Here is a 13,636-nt window from a genome sequence, read left to right on the forward strand (position 1 = left end):
CGATGCAAGTGCTCACGGAAACTGCGATATAAGCTTGGGGGGGTCAATCCTGCCTTTTAACCACTTAGATACCGCTGTTGTGATTGACCTCGGTATTTAAACCCTTTCTGACATGTGCCGTACTATCACGACACGTCAAGTCCCTCCCTTTCTGTGCACATGACAGCTGATCTATACAGCTGTCATGTGCCCCTAACAGCCATGGATGGAATCGTGATCCACCTGCGGCTGTTAACTAGTTAAATGCCGCTGTCAATCTCTAACAACGGAATTTAACATTGCCACGCCAGAAGCGCGTCACTGGCTCCGCCCATCGGCGACTCTATCACATGATCGGAGGTCACCGATGGGATTGGTTTGCATAACAACCCGGGTCTGCAGGAGACCCCTGCGGTTATCATTGCCAGATTGCCCAGCAGTCGGCGTTCCTAAAAGTGAGCATTTCTGCTACACACAGGCGATCTTATGATTGCCTGGGTGTGGTACAGGCAATCACACAATTTCAGCTTCCAATCTCCCATGGAAACTATTAACCCTCCGTCAGGGGCAATATGTTTCATAACGAGTTTAGGGGCATTGCGCCTGTCATGCACAGGCTAGAAAATTGGCTATATTTTCCTTTTTTTAAAATTTCAATGCTCTAAAAGTGATCAGTTACCTTAATAGGAATGTAATAAATGAGAATACACATAATCAGGTGGAAAAAAAAAATGTTTACTAACCAGAAAAGTAATATGTTTCAAAGTGCACACATTTTGCTACTTGCAAAAAAAAACCGACAGTTTTCTTCAAAAACTATTAGTAAACCTAAAATTTAGATAAGCAAAATAAGTTATAAGGTTGCTGAAATAGTACTGTACTCAAAATCAGTCACTCTCAGATGTTAGCGGTTCACCTGTAAAAGTACACTTGCAGAGCAATGAGCATGATTTGCTGATCATTTCTGCATGAGACAGGCAAATAGCATTTTTGCAATTTTTACATGCATAATTTGAGAGTCTCCCGAGTCCTGTTTCTACAGTGCAGGTGTTGCATCTTTGTCTTTTGGGTGGTGGGGGAGCTGGTGATTCTTCGCGTTCATGTTCTGTGCAAAATTTTCTCAGCCGCATTTGCATGCTAGAGGGTATTCCAATTGATTTCACACTTCTTCTGCGAAGCTCTGCAATGACCAGTTCATGAGCCAATGTTTTTAGATAGAGTCTTCTACGCTGTGATCCCAGATGGTTTCCTATGTAAATAACTTGAGAATTTATTCCTGCCACATTTAGCATAGTGAAAAAAATTTACCATTGGCCAGCGCCTGACATTTCTGCACACGCTGAAAGTAGCACACATCTGATCTGCAGTGTCTACACCACCCTTGGTTTCGTTGTAAAATGTTATCATTTTCGACTTATTTTGTGCTTCAGACCGAGGATCGATCGCATCATCATCATGAAGAGAGGATACAAGAATAACATTTTTGTTCTGGCGTGGAACATAGGACACTAAAACTTTGCCTTCACTAAATCCAAACATACTGTGGTATTGTTCTCTCCCTTTCACATTGATAAACTGTGGGGCAATTGTGTTTTATTTTTTCGCACAGTACCCACATATGATATTTTTTTGGATTTCAAAAAATCAATCAAACCCACATCAGTAAACCAGTTATCTGCAGTTATATTTCTCCCCGAACCATACAAAGCCTCAGCCATTCGCTTTACCACCTCACTCGGTGTGTTGCTTACACAATATGGACCTGCTGGCTGTTTCCCCGCATAAACTTCCATATTGTATGTATAAGTAATCCTGGAGTCAGCAAGGGAATTTTTTTTTAGCCCATATTTGTTTGGTTTAGATGGGATATATTGCCGAAAGCCACATCTACCACAAAATCCCGGGAGCATTTCATCAATAGTGACATTTTGACCTAGACAATAGCTTTTTTGACAGGTTTGCACAAAATTTTCAAATATCTCACGAATCGCAGCAAGCCGGTCATATTTTTTTTCGCTCAGTTCTGGTACGTCTGTCGTCAAAACGAAGACACCGCCTTATAATTTTGAATCTCTTTACATTCATTACCAAGGAAAATTTCTCAATGCCATCCCCATCTCTACCCCATCCCCATCTCTACCCCAGAGCTCCTCCAAACTCTGTCAGTTTGGCCTATAGGCGCCTGCAAGATATAGCAAACCAATAAACGCCCTCAGTTCAATTACATCAATAGGGTTGACATCTCGCTTTCTAATGAAACTGTCCCTTATGGTGTCCATGTACTGATTTGTATATGTCACAATTGTGACCAGAATGTCATCAGTGAATAAACAGTTTCAGCATTCCATTTCATTTTTAGCATTCCTTGCAGTTCCTATGACACCAGGAAGGTGGCTCAAAATGTTATGCGAGCGTGTGCGAGAACGTTTAGGGGGTGGCTTTTTTTTATCCATTTTGTTGTTTTATCTTTGCCCAAATAATATGTTTCTATGTCTTGAGCATCCTCCTCACTCTCTCCATCTTGATCTGTATCAGACACATCTGGACATTCTTGCACATCATCTTCTGAATCAATGTCACTTTCTTCCCCTAAATCTTCTAGCTGTAAGGGGTCTGTCTCATCATCATCATCATCATCATCATCATCATCATCATCATCATCATCATCATCATCATCATCAAGCAGTATATTTTGCACTTGCTCAACATGAAGGGCATTTGACAAGTCAAATATTCTCCTCGCCATTTCAGAAGAAAAGCTGAAGCAAGAGAGAGAATATGTGTTAGGGCGCAATGTGCCTGAGAAGCACACTCTTATTTCTAACAAAACCTTCTATGACAAATCCACAAATTTAGCACTAGCTATTCATAAAATAAGCTAAAAAAACAATTGGAATGAATAAAAACAGCAAATACTAACCGTCAAAGGTGTGACGCATTCAGGGGCAATGAGCCTGAGAAGCCAAAACACTGATATCTGATCTCCTGAAGCTCTGCAGCACAAGAGGCTTCTCAGGTTTCACACAGCCTTTAAAGTTAGGAAGGTACTGGGAGGAGGGTGTTTCCCAGACAAACCACTGAAAATAGAGAAATGAAACTAAGTGAGCTGCGCCTGTCAGATCAGTTGCCCCTGACGAAGGGTTAAAGCATGGAAAAAGTAAAAAAAAAATGTTTTTAAAAATATAAATTTTTTTATAAAAGATAAAGCCTCATCCAAAATAAAACAATAAAAAATGATATATAAACATATTTCGTACTGCCGAGTTCAGAATCGCCTGATCTATCAATATAAAAAAATAATTTATCTGATCAGTAAACGGCGTAATGAAAAAACAATTCAAACCGACAGAATTACAGTTTTTGGTCACTGCATTGCAATAAAATGCAATAAAGGACCATTAAAACATCGTATCTACTCAAAATGGTATCAATAAAAATGTCAGCTCGGCGCGCAAAATATAAGCCCTCAACCGGCCCCAGATCTTCAAAAATGGAGACGATACGTGTCTCGGAAAATGGTGTCTTTTTTTTTTTTTTTTTAACAAACTTTGGATTTTTTTTTCACCACTTAAGTAAAAAAAAAACTGAGCACTTTTTGTTGTAATTTCACAGCACTTGGACTTTTTTTTTCCCCTTTTCCAGTACACGATATGGTAAAACCAATTATGTGGTTCAAAATTACAACTTGTCCTGCAAAAAATAATCCCTCACACGGCCATATTGACCAAAAAATAAAAACACTATGGCTCTGGGAAGAAGGGGAGCAAAGAGTGAAAATGCAAAATGGCCTAGTCATAAAGGGGTTAATTGGCCCCAAACGGTTTCAAAACCGGCCGGGACGACCTCATGTACCAATTTTTAGGTACTTCACAGGAGTTGACATACAGTGGAATGAAAAATTATATTTTTTTCATGAAAATTCTACTTTCCACAAGAGTATTAGGAGTGAATGGAGAGCACAATTTGTTGTGCAATTTCTCCCGAGTACACCGATACCCCACATTTGGTCGGAAGACACCGTTAGGACACATGACTCAGAAAGGAATGAGCACCATTTGATTTTTCGTGTGTAATTTTGGCTGGAATAGATTGTGGATGCCATATTGAAGAGCTCCAGAGGGGATAGAACATAAGCCCCCAGAATGGACCCCATTTACCAAACTATACCCCTTAAAGAATTAATCTGGGTTCTAGTGAGCTCCGCTCCGCACACATCGTACACACACGGCTCCGCTCCGTACAAGTAATACACACACAACTTCGCTCCGTACACACACAGCTAAGCTACATACACATCGTGCTCCGCTCTGTATAAGTCGCACAAACGTGGCTCCGCTCCGTACACTGTGTATCCACGTGGCTCTGCACACGTAACAAGCGGCTCCGCTCAGTAAGCATCACACACGGCTCCGCACACACCTCGTTCGCACGCGGTTCCGCTCCGTACACACCTCATACGCACGCGGCTCCGCACCTCGTACACGCGCGGCTCCGCTCCGTACGCCTCGTACACGCGCGTCTCCGCTCCGTACGCCTCGTACACGCGCGGCTCCGCTCCGTACGCCTCGTACACGCGCGGCTCAGCTCCGTACGCCTCGTACACGCGCGCTCAGCTCCGTACGCCTCGCACACGCGCGGCTCAGCTCCGTACGCCTCGCACACGCGCGGCTCAGCTCCGTACGCCTCGCACACGCGCGGCTCAGCTCCGTACGCCTCGCACACGCGCGGCTCAGCTCCGTACGCCTCGCACACGCGCGGCTCAGCTCCGTACGCTTCGTACACGCGCGGCTCCGCTCCGTACGCCTCGTACACGCGCGGCTCAGCTCCGTACACCTCGTACACGCGCGGCTCCGCTCCGTACACCTCGTACACACACGGCTCTGCTCCGTACACCTCGTACACACGCGGCTCTGCTACATCCACACTGTAAACCCCTCCTGACCCCACACATAACCTTCCCCTCATCCAGCACCATGACAACCAGCACAGCAGAGTCCTGCATCCACTGAGGCCCCTGATCATGTGACCCCTGACTCCTCCCCTCCTGTGACCTCATCACAGGTCCTGTGCGCACAGAACAGCCATATATTTAGTGTAGATGCTAGACTGTATGAGCTTCTTCCATGGATGACGTCAATTCTGTCACGTGTTATGGGCGTGTTCTGACTTTGCATTATGTGCATGTTCTTGTTTAGCACCCTCACTCCATTTTCTCATTTGCCGGCAGAAGCTGCAGGGACTCAGGGAGTGAGGTCAGTGTATTCAGAGTGGTTTGATGTCTTCTTGTGTTTTTATTTTTTGGGGGGATTTAATGCTTGCGGGGTCGGCCCCTCCCAACCTCTGCCAGCAACTGTAAGCGCGTGTTCACATGTAGAAGATTTGTTTCAGGTTATTTTTTTCACATCTGCAGCAGAATCTGTCTCTGCTTCCTGCAAATTTCTCAGTATGTTTTGTTGCAGATTTGCTGAGCAGCCCTTCTCTGCACATTTTGCATCAGGTTTAACCCTCTGCAATGCAAATCATTGAGGATTCTGTTGTCAGATTTAGGCTATGTACATGTGGATTGTACATGCGGATTGTACATGCGTTTTACTGCCAGGGACATGCGGATGTGAATCGTTCTTCACATGCATTTCTGCATGCGGGTTGACCAGCGCTTTCCAAGCGATTTTAGCATCACTTGGAAAGTGCTTGACAACTTGGTCACACTATATAAATCCATGCAACCGGCATGAGTTTATATAATGTGACCAATTTAGTTAAAAAAAAAGAATAAAAATGGTAAAAAAAAAAATTATACTCACCTTCTGATGGCCCCCAGTCTTCTTCTCCGGTCTTCCCGGTCTCTTCTGGTGGTGTAAAAGGACCTTCCATGACGTCATTTAGTTATGTGACAGTTCATGCGACCGCCGACGTCGGTGGTCGCGTGACCTGTCACATGACTGAATGATGTCATGGAAGGTCCTTTTACTCCATCGTGAGACACCGGGGAGCCAAGATGTACCGGATAGAAGATCGGGGGCCATCAGAAGGTGAGTATAATGTTTTTTTTTAATTTTAAATTCTTTTTTTTACAGGTACTATGGTACTCGGGTCTGGAGGAGTCTCCTCTTCTCCAGACCCGGGTACCATCCGCACATTGAAACGCTTAATATCCGCATGTGCACATGTAGTCGTGCGGATATTAAGCGATTTAATGCAAATCAATGGCGGCCAAATCGACGCAATTCCACAAAATAACTAGTAGTGCTGCGTTTTTTTTCCGCAATGATAATCCGCAGCGGAAATTTCCGCAGCATATGCATAGCACATGCAGGTTATCATTGGGGAACATGGCAGGCCTTCTACCAAGCGTTTCTGCAGCAGAATTGCTGCTGCGGAAACGCTTAAAAAACGCATAGTGGGCACACAGCCTAAATCCGCACAAAGAATTCATAAGCTGTGAGGAAAAAAATATTCAAGTGTGGTGAAATTGTGGAAAAAAAGCAAAACCGCAATTCCGACATTTGCCTTTTGTACAGTAAATATGATCTGGCAGTGTGACTCTCACACAGATGATACCAAACCTCTCCAGATTTTTTTTTTTTATTAGTTTAGTGGTTGAGAAAAAAATCGGAAATCTGAAAAAAACAATTCTGAACATTTTTTTTTTTTTTTTTGATTGTCGACATTTTCCAAGACTTGGAATGTTTTCATTTTTCAGTTGATGGAGCTGTGTGACGGCCTTTTTATTGATACTATTTTAGTCGCTCCGCACAGCATTATTTGCGGAGTTGCAGATCTGGTAAATTTTTGTTTTGATAGATCGCAATTTTCTGAATGCCATAATACTACGCGTGTATTTTTATTTTTATTTTTTTATTATCCTTAATTTAAATTTGAGGAAAGGGTGGAGGGTGATTCAAACTTTCATGTTGTTGGGGTGTGGGGGTTATATTTTATTAAAGAAGTTGTTTACCACTTTTTATAACCCCCCCCCAATTAATCCCCCCGGGCACCTGAGAGATTTTGTAATTACCTTGTGTTGCAGATAGTGCCGCTCACAGGCAGTATCGCTGGCCGCTCACAGGCATCACGTGAATTGCCACTGATGTCACGTCAAGTGAGGCGTGATGTCCCCGCAGTGGATGCTGAGTTACACACCCTCTCCCCCCCCCGCATCACACCCGGCATCCACCGCGCACTTTACCAATGAAGAGGGAGAGCGTGCGGTGGATGCTGGGTGTGACGTGTGGGGTAACCCCACCCCCAACCCAGCATCCATCGCAGAAGAGAGACTCCCGGCTGCATTCGGAACCATGACGTGACATCAGCGGATGTCAGAGCCGGTTGCAGCCAGGGTTCACGTGATGCCTGTGAGCGGTCAGTGATAGCGCCGCTCATAGGCAGTAACTGCACCGCAATGTAAATATAAAACCACTTAGAGGCCCCAGCAGAATACATTGGGGGGGGGGGGGGGGTAATAAAATGTAGTAAACAACCCCTTTTACATTTTTTTTTATTTTTTTTTACTGTATTAGTTCTACTATATACAGCAATGCCACAGTATTGCTGCATATAGTAAAAATCACAATCTCCCTTGAAGCCCTGCCATAGGCTGGCTTTCAGATGTTCTGTCAAGATATCTCAGCCAGGAGGGTTGTAAATGAACCACCCATGCTGTTATCTTTGGAAGAACAGCTTTCTGCTGCTCCCCTATGGTCCAGACAATTACACAATTGGCCGATGATTAACGGAGAATGCCTCAGGTGGTTTCCACTAATAGGCCACTGCTCTACTATCAGTATTTGGTAAGTATTTTTCCTCAGGAGTTGGAGCCAAAACCAGGAGTGGGTGATGAATGCAGACTTGATGCACTTGTTTCTATTATACTTTTTCTCTGATTGCTCCTCACCTGGTTCTGGCTCACACTCCTGAGAAAAAGTACTGATCGAATACTGACTAATACTGATAGTGGGGCTGTGGCCATAGGCCGGTTATCGGGGAAACTAACAGTGTGCGTATCATAGATGCACCTCTAACTTCAATGCATGGAATATGTGTATATACTCTCGGTACGGTTACGGATAGCTCCACGATAACCCAAGAAAGATTATTAACTGCAACCACCAGTCGGGTTTTATACAGGCTGCCTGGATGACTGATGGGTATCATATGGCTTTGAGGCACGGTTTCCAGTACCCCTTCGTACTGGATGAGACACTGCCATGGTGGGTTCATATGATGGGTTTTTGGATGACTTTTACTGGGTCTTGAGTGAGTTATGAAGGTAGCTTTAATATAAAGGTGCTTCTCTTTAATTAGAATATCCTCAAAAAGTTAATTTATTTCAGTTCTTCAATACAAAAAGTGAAACTCATATATTATATAGAGTCATTACAAACAGAGTGATCTATTTCAAGTGTTTATTTCTGTTAATGTTGTTGATTTATGGCTTACAGCCAATGAAAACACAAAAGTCATTATCTCAGTAAATTAGAATAATTAACAAAAACACCTGCAAAGGCTTCCTATGCATTTAAAAATGTCACTTAGTCTGTTTCAGTAGGCTCCTCGATCATAGGGAAGACTGCTGACTTGACAGATGTCCAGAAGGCAGTCATTGACAAACTCCACAAGGAGGGTAAGCCACAAAAGGTCATTGGTAAAGAAGCTGGCTGATCACAGAGTGATGTATCCAATCATATTAATGGAAAGTTGAGTGGAAGGAAAAAGTTTGGTAGTAAAAGGTGCACAAGCAACCGGGATATCTGCAGCCATGAAAGGATTGTTAAGAAAAGGCCATTCAAAAATTTGGGGGAGGTTCACAAGGAGTGGACTGCTGCTGGAGTCATTGCTTCAAGAGCCACCCCACACAGACGTATCATTGTGTCAAGCCACTCATGACCAATAGACAACGCCAGAAGCATCTTACCTGGCCCAAGGATCAAAAGACCTGGATTGTTGCTCAGTGGTCCAAGGTGTTGTTTTCAGATGAAAGTAAATTTTGCATTTCATTTTGGAAATCAAGGTCCCAGAGTCTGGAGGAAGAGTGGAGAGGCCACAATCCAAGCTGCTTCAGGTCTAATGTGAAGTTTTCACAATCAGTGATGGTATGGGGAGCCATGTCATCTGCTGGTGTAGGTCCACTGTGTTTTATCAAGACCAAAGTCAGCACAGCAGTCTACCAGGAAACTTTAGAGCACTTCATGCTTCCCTCTGCCGACAAGCTTTTTGGAGATTGAAATTTCATTCTCCAGCAGGACTTGGCACCTGTCCACACTGCCAAAAGTACCAATACTTGGTTTAAAAACAACAGTATTACTGTGCTTGATTGGCCAGCAAACTCGCCTGACCTTTACCCCATAGAGAAAGCAATCTGGGCTTCCATAACACCTCAGCAGTGCCACAGGCTGATCGCCTCCATGCCACGCCGCATTGATGCAGTAATTGATGCAAAAGGAGCCCCGACCAAGTATTGAGGGCATTTACTGAACATACATTTCAGTAGGACAACATTTTGGATTTTTAAAACCTTTTTCAAGCTGTTATAAAGTATTCTAATTTACTGAGATAATGCCTTTTGTGTTTTCATTGGCTGTAAGCCATAATCATCAACATTAACAGAAATAAACACTTGAAATAGATCACTCTGTTTGTAGTGACTCTATATAATATGAGTTTCATATGAAATTAACTTTTTTTCTAAAATGATGAGAATTACCTGTATATACAGTACAGACCAAAAGTTTGGACACACCTTCTCATTTAAAGATTTTTCTGTATTTTCATGACTATGAAACTTGTACATTCACAATGAAGGCATCAAAACTATGAATTAACACATGTGGAATTATATACTTAACAAAAAAGTGGGAAACAACTGAAAATATGTCTTATATTCTAGGTTCTTCAAATTAGCAACCTTTTGCTTTGATGACTGCTTTGCACACTCTTGGCATTCTCTTGATGAGCTTCAAGAGGTAGTCACCGGAAATGGTTTTCACTTCACAGGTGTGCCCTGTCAGGTTTAATAAGTGGGATTTCTTGCCTTATAAATGGGGTTGGGACCATCAGTTGTGTTGTGCAGAAGTCTGGTGGATACACAGCTGATAGTCCTACTGAATAGACTGTTAGAATTTGTATTATGGCAAAAAAAAGCAGCTAGAAGTAAAGAAAAATGAGTGCCCATCATTACTTTAAGAAATGAAGGTCAGTCAGTCCGAAAAATTGGGAAAACTTTGAAAATGTCCCCAAGTGCAGTTGCAAAAACCATCAAGCTCTACTAAGAAACTGGCTCACATGAGGACCGCCCCAGGAAAGGAAGACCAAGAGTCACCTCTGCTTCTGAGGATAAGTTTATCCGAGTCATCAGCCTCAGAAATCGCAGGTTAACAGCAGCTCAGATTAGAGACCAGGTCAATGCCACACCGAGTTCTAGCAGCATACACATCTCTTCAAAAACTGTTAAGAGGAGACTTTGTGCAGCAGGCCTTCATGGTAAAATAGCTGCTAGGAAACCACTGCTAAGGACAGGCAACAAGCAGAAGAGACTTGTTTGGGCTAAAGAACACAAGGAATGGACATTAGACCAGTGGAAATCTGTGCTTTGGTCTGATGAGTCCAAATTTGAGATCTTTGGTTCCAACCACCGTGTCTTTGTGCGACGCAGAAAAGGTGAACAGTTGGACTCTACATGCTTGGTTCCCACCGTGAAGCATGGAGGAGGAGGTGTGATAGTGTGGGGGTGCTTTTGCTGGTGACACTGTTGGGGATTTATTTAAAATTGAAGGCATACTGAACCAGCATGGCTACCACAGCATCTTGCAGCGGCATGCTATTCCATCCGGTTTGCGTTTAGTTGGACAATCATTTATTTTTCAACAGGACAATGACCCCAAACACACCTCCAGGCTGTGTAAGGGCTATTTGACCAAGAAGGTGAGTGATGGGGTGCTACGCCAGATGACCTGGCCTCCACAGTCACCAGACCTGAACCCAATCGAGATGGTTTGGGGTGAGCTGGACCGCAGAGTGAAGGCAAAAGGGCCAACAAGTGCTAAGCATCTCTGGGAACTCCTTCAAGATTGTTGGAAGACCATTTCCGGTGACTACCACTTGAAGCTCATCAAGAGAATGCCAAGAGTGTGCAAAGCAGTCATCAAAGCAAAAGGTGGCTACTTTGAAGAACCTAGAATATAAGACATATTTTCAGTTGTTTCACACTTTTTTGTTAAGTATATAATTCCACATGTGTTAATTCATAGTTTTGATTCCTTCAGTGTGAATGTACAATTTTCATAGTCATGAAAATAAAGAAAAATCTTTAAATGAGAAGGTGTGTCCAAACTTTTGGTCTGTACTGTACATACACTATATGTGTTAGCATTAAGCAATTTATCTTTGTTCCATTAGTTATATAGGTACTGGTTTGACAATTTGTTACTTTCTAAACTAAGAATTATGGATGCATATCAATACCTATTTAGTTGGATTGCACAGCACTGAGCACGTTGTTCTCCTTATTCCCAGTATTTAGTATTAATAATATAGCTATTGGTGTACTATACCCTAGGCACCGTATGCCTTATGCAATATCATGAACTCCACCACCTGATTTCTTCTGTGGTAAATTGATTTCCCTATATTATGTGCACACTGATGCTTATTTGAAACACTTGTATTTGTTAGACCCATGGGAATCATTACAACAGGAGTGATTCTGTTACCTGATATAATCATATGGAAGATGTATAATTTCTGAATATTTTTTGACACTGTTGCACATGAGTATGTACTGGAGCATATAATTGAGCTGGACCTTTTCCATGGAGTGTTCATCTTCATCCAGTTCACTGTTCTTTTATTGTTTGTATGTCATGAACCTGCTTATCTGTTTTTATTGGCTTTTAATATATTTTGTGCGTTTACATGTATATATAAATCATTGTTTGTTTAATAATTTAGTTTTGAGGGCTTTCTCTTTTTGGATTACTGTATGTGTGACCTACCACCTGTGCATGGCCCTTTAGGTTTTTCCCCGATAAGCCCTGAAGCTTTGTCCTAGAAATCGGATTCATACCAACCCCATCATTCATAATTTTCCACCGGTGCTAAGCGGTCTATTGTAGATGTTCTGATGAAAAGATGTGCACCCTGGTTGAACAATAGCTATCTCAAACAGGTGTTGGATATTCACTTCATTCCTTTTAAAAAAGAGGCTTTTCCTGTCTATTTAATACATCTTAGTCTTTCACACAAAAGACTTCCTCTTTCACTGCAGGAGTCCTTTGTCCTAAAAATAGCTCCTTTATTCTAATTAGGATTGTTCACTATCTAGCTATATTTAATGAATTTCCTATTCCTTTATGTCCATTGTACAAGTCTATTCCTAAGAGTGTCATCTCAGATTGCAAGCTCTTGTCCTATTGCGCAAGAGAGAGGAGGAGGGAGGGGGTGAATGCCCCTTCACTACTGGCTTCAGAGATTGTATTATTTTATATGACAGGAGCCCTGTGATGATAACAGGCAAGCGGAGGTCTTCAACAGTCTCCCAGCTGTCATAGCAACCCATTGGCGCCCCATGATTGCGTCACGGTGGCGCCAATGGGCACAGAGTTTAACAGCTCCTCTCCACCTGTAGCTGTTAGAGGCAGTGAAAACAAGCAGTTGGGAAGGTGCACTTAAATGTTTGGCCACACCATGATGTGCCTATACTTGGTTTAAAGCGAACCTGTTAGCAGGATTTTGCTAAGTAAATTACAGACAGTGTCATGTTGAGGCTGCTGCATAGATTAATGATACCTGAGATGACAAAATCAGTCTTGTGGTTCTTGTGTAATCAGTGTTTGCAGTTCTGAGTTAATGGTATGCCTGTGGTTTTGGAGCGGGACTGTAGGCAGGGTCTTTCCTTGGTGCTCCAGGCCAGATCAGCAAGATAAGACCTGCACCCAGGCCTGCCCCTGTCTCTGTCTGGCTCTCTCTATGATGAGGAACATGCTTGTGCTTCGGGGCGGGCCTGTGGGCAGGTCTTTTTTTTTTTCTTGCTGATCTGGCCTAGAGCACCAAGGAAAGACCCTTCCTACAGTCCCACCCCAAACACGGTCAGATCATTAACTCAAAACTGCAAACACTGATTACACAAGAACCACAAGACAGATTTCTTCGCCACAGGTATAATTTTAATCAGTGTAACAGCCCCAACATGACAATGCCTGTAGTTTACTTGGTAAAATCCTGCTGACAGGCTCCCTTTAATACTTTCTATGACAGGAGCCCTCTGATGACAGAGCCCCTGGCTGTCATAGCACCCCATCGGTGCCCCACGATAGCGAAGGCACCAATGGTCGCTGAGTTTAACAGCTCCACTCCACCTGTGGCTGTAAGGCTAAGTGCCCACGTAGCATTTTTCAAGCGTATATGCTGCGGAATTTCCGCAGCATAAACGCTTGTTAAACGCTAGGTAATCCACCCCCCATGGTCCCCAAGGGGATTCCGCAAGTTCTATGCACATGCTGCGGATTTTTCCGCAGCGTTATGCTGCGCTCAAAAATCCGCAGCATGTCCATTAATTTTGCGGAAGCGCGGCGTAATCGCCGCCATAGACTTGCATTGAGACGCATATAATCCGTGTCAGTACATTTGTACTCACGGATTATATGCGCTTCAATGTGCGGAT

The 13,636-nt window shown here is 43.1% G+C and overlaps 2 protein-coding genes across 2 annotated transcripts in view; one reads left to right on the forward strand and one right to left on the reverse strand.

Annotated features, from left to right (window-relative positions):
* Positions 1-13,636, reverse strand: part of LOC141270638 (uncharacterized) — a 338,269-nt gene that overhangs the window by 73,517 nt on the left and 251,116 nt on the right. The gene's annotated exons all lie outside the window — the stretch shown is intronic.
* LOC141270636 (uncharacterized) overlaps positions 5,048-13,636 on the forward strand; it is a 50,347-nt gene continuing 41,758 nt past the window's right edge. Inside the window, exon 1 of the mRNA XM_073680716.1 lies at positions 5,048-5,231. The gene's annotated coding sequence lies outside the window, so the exon portion shown is untranslated. The remainder of the gene's footprint in view (positions 5,232-13,636) is intronic.

The sequence above is a fragment of the Phyllobates terribilis genome, unplaced genomic scaffold (assembly GCF_046119375.1).
Source record: "Phyllobates terribilis strain yellow unplaced genomic scaffold, ASM4611937v1 Scaffold_5__5_contigs__length_657084704, whole genome shotgun sequence".
In the NCBI taxonomy this organism is placed as follows: domain Eukaryota; kingdom Metazoa; phylum Chordata; class Amphibia; order Anura; family Dendrobatidae; genus Phyllobates; species Phyllobates terribilis.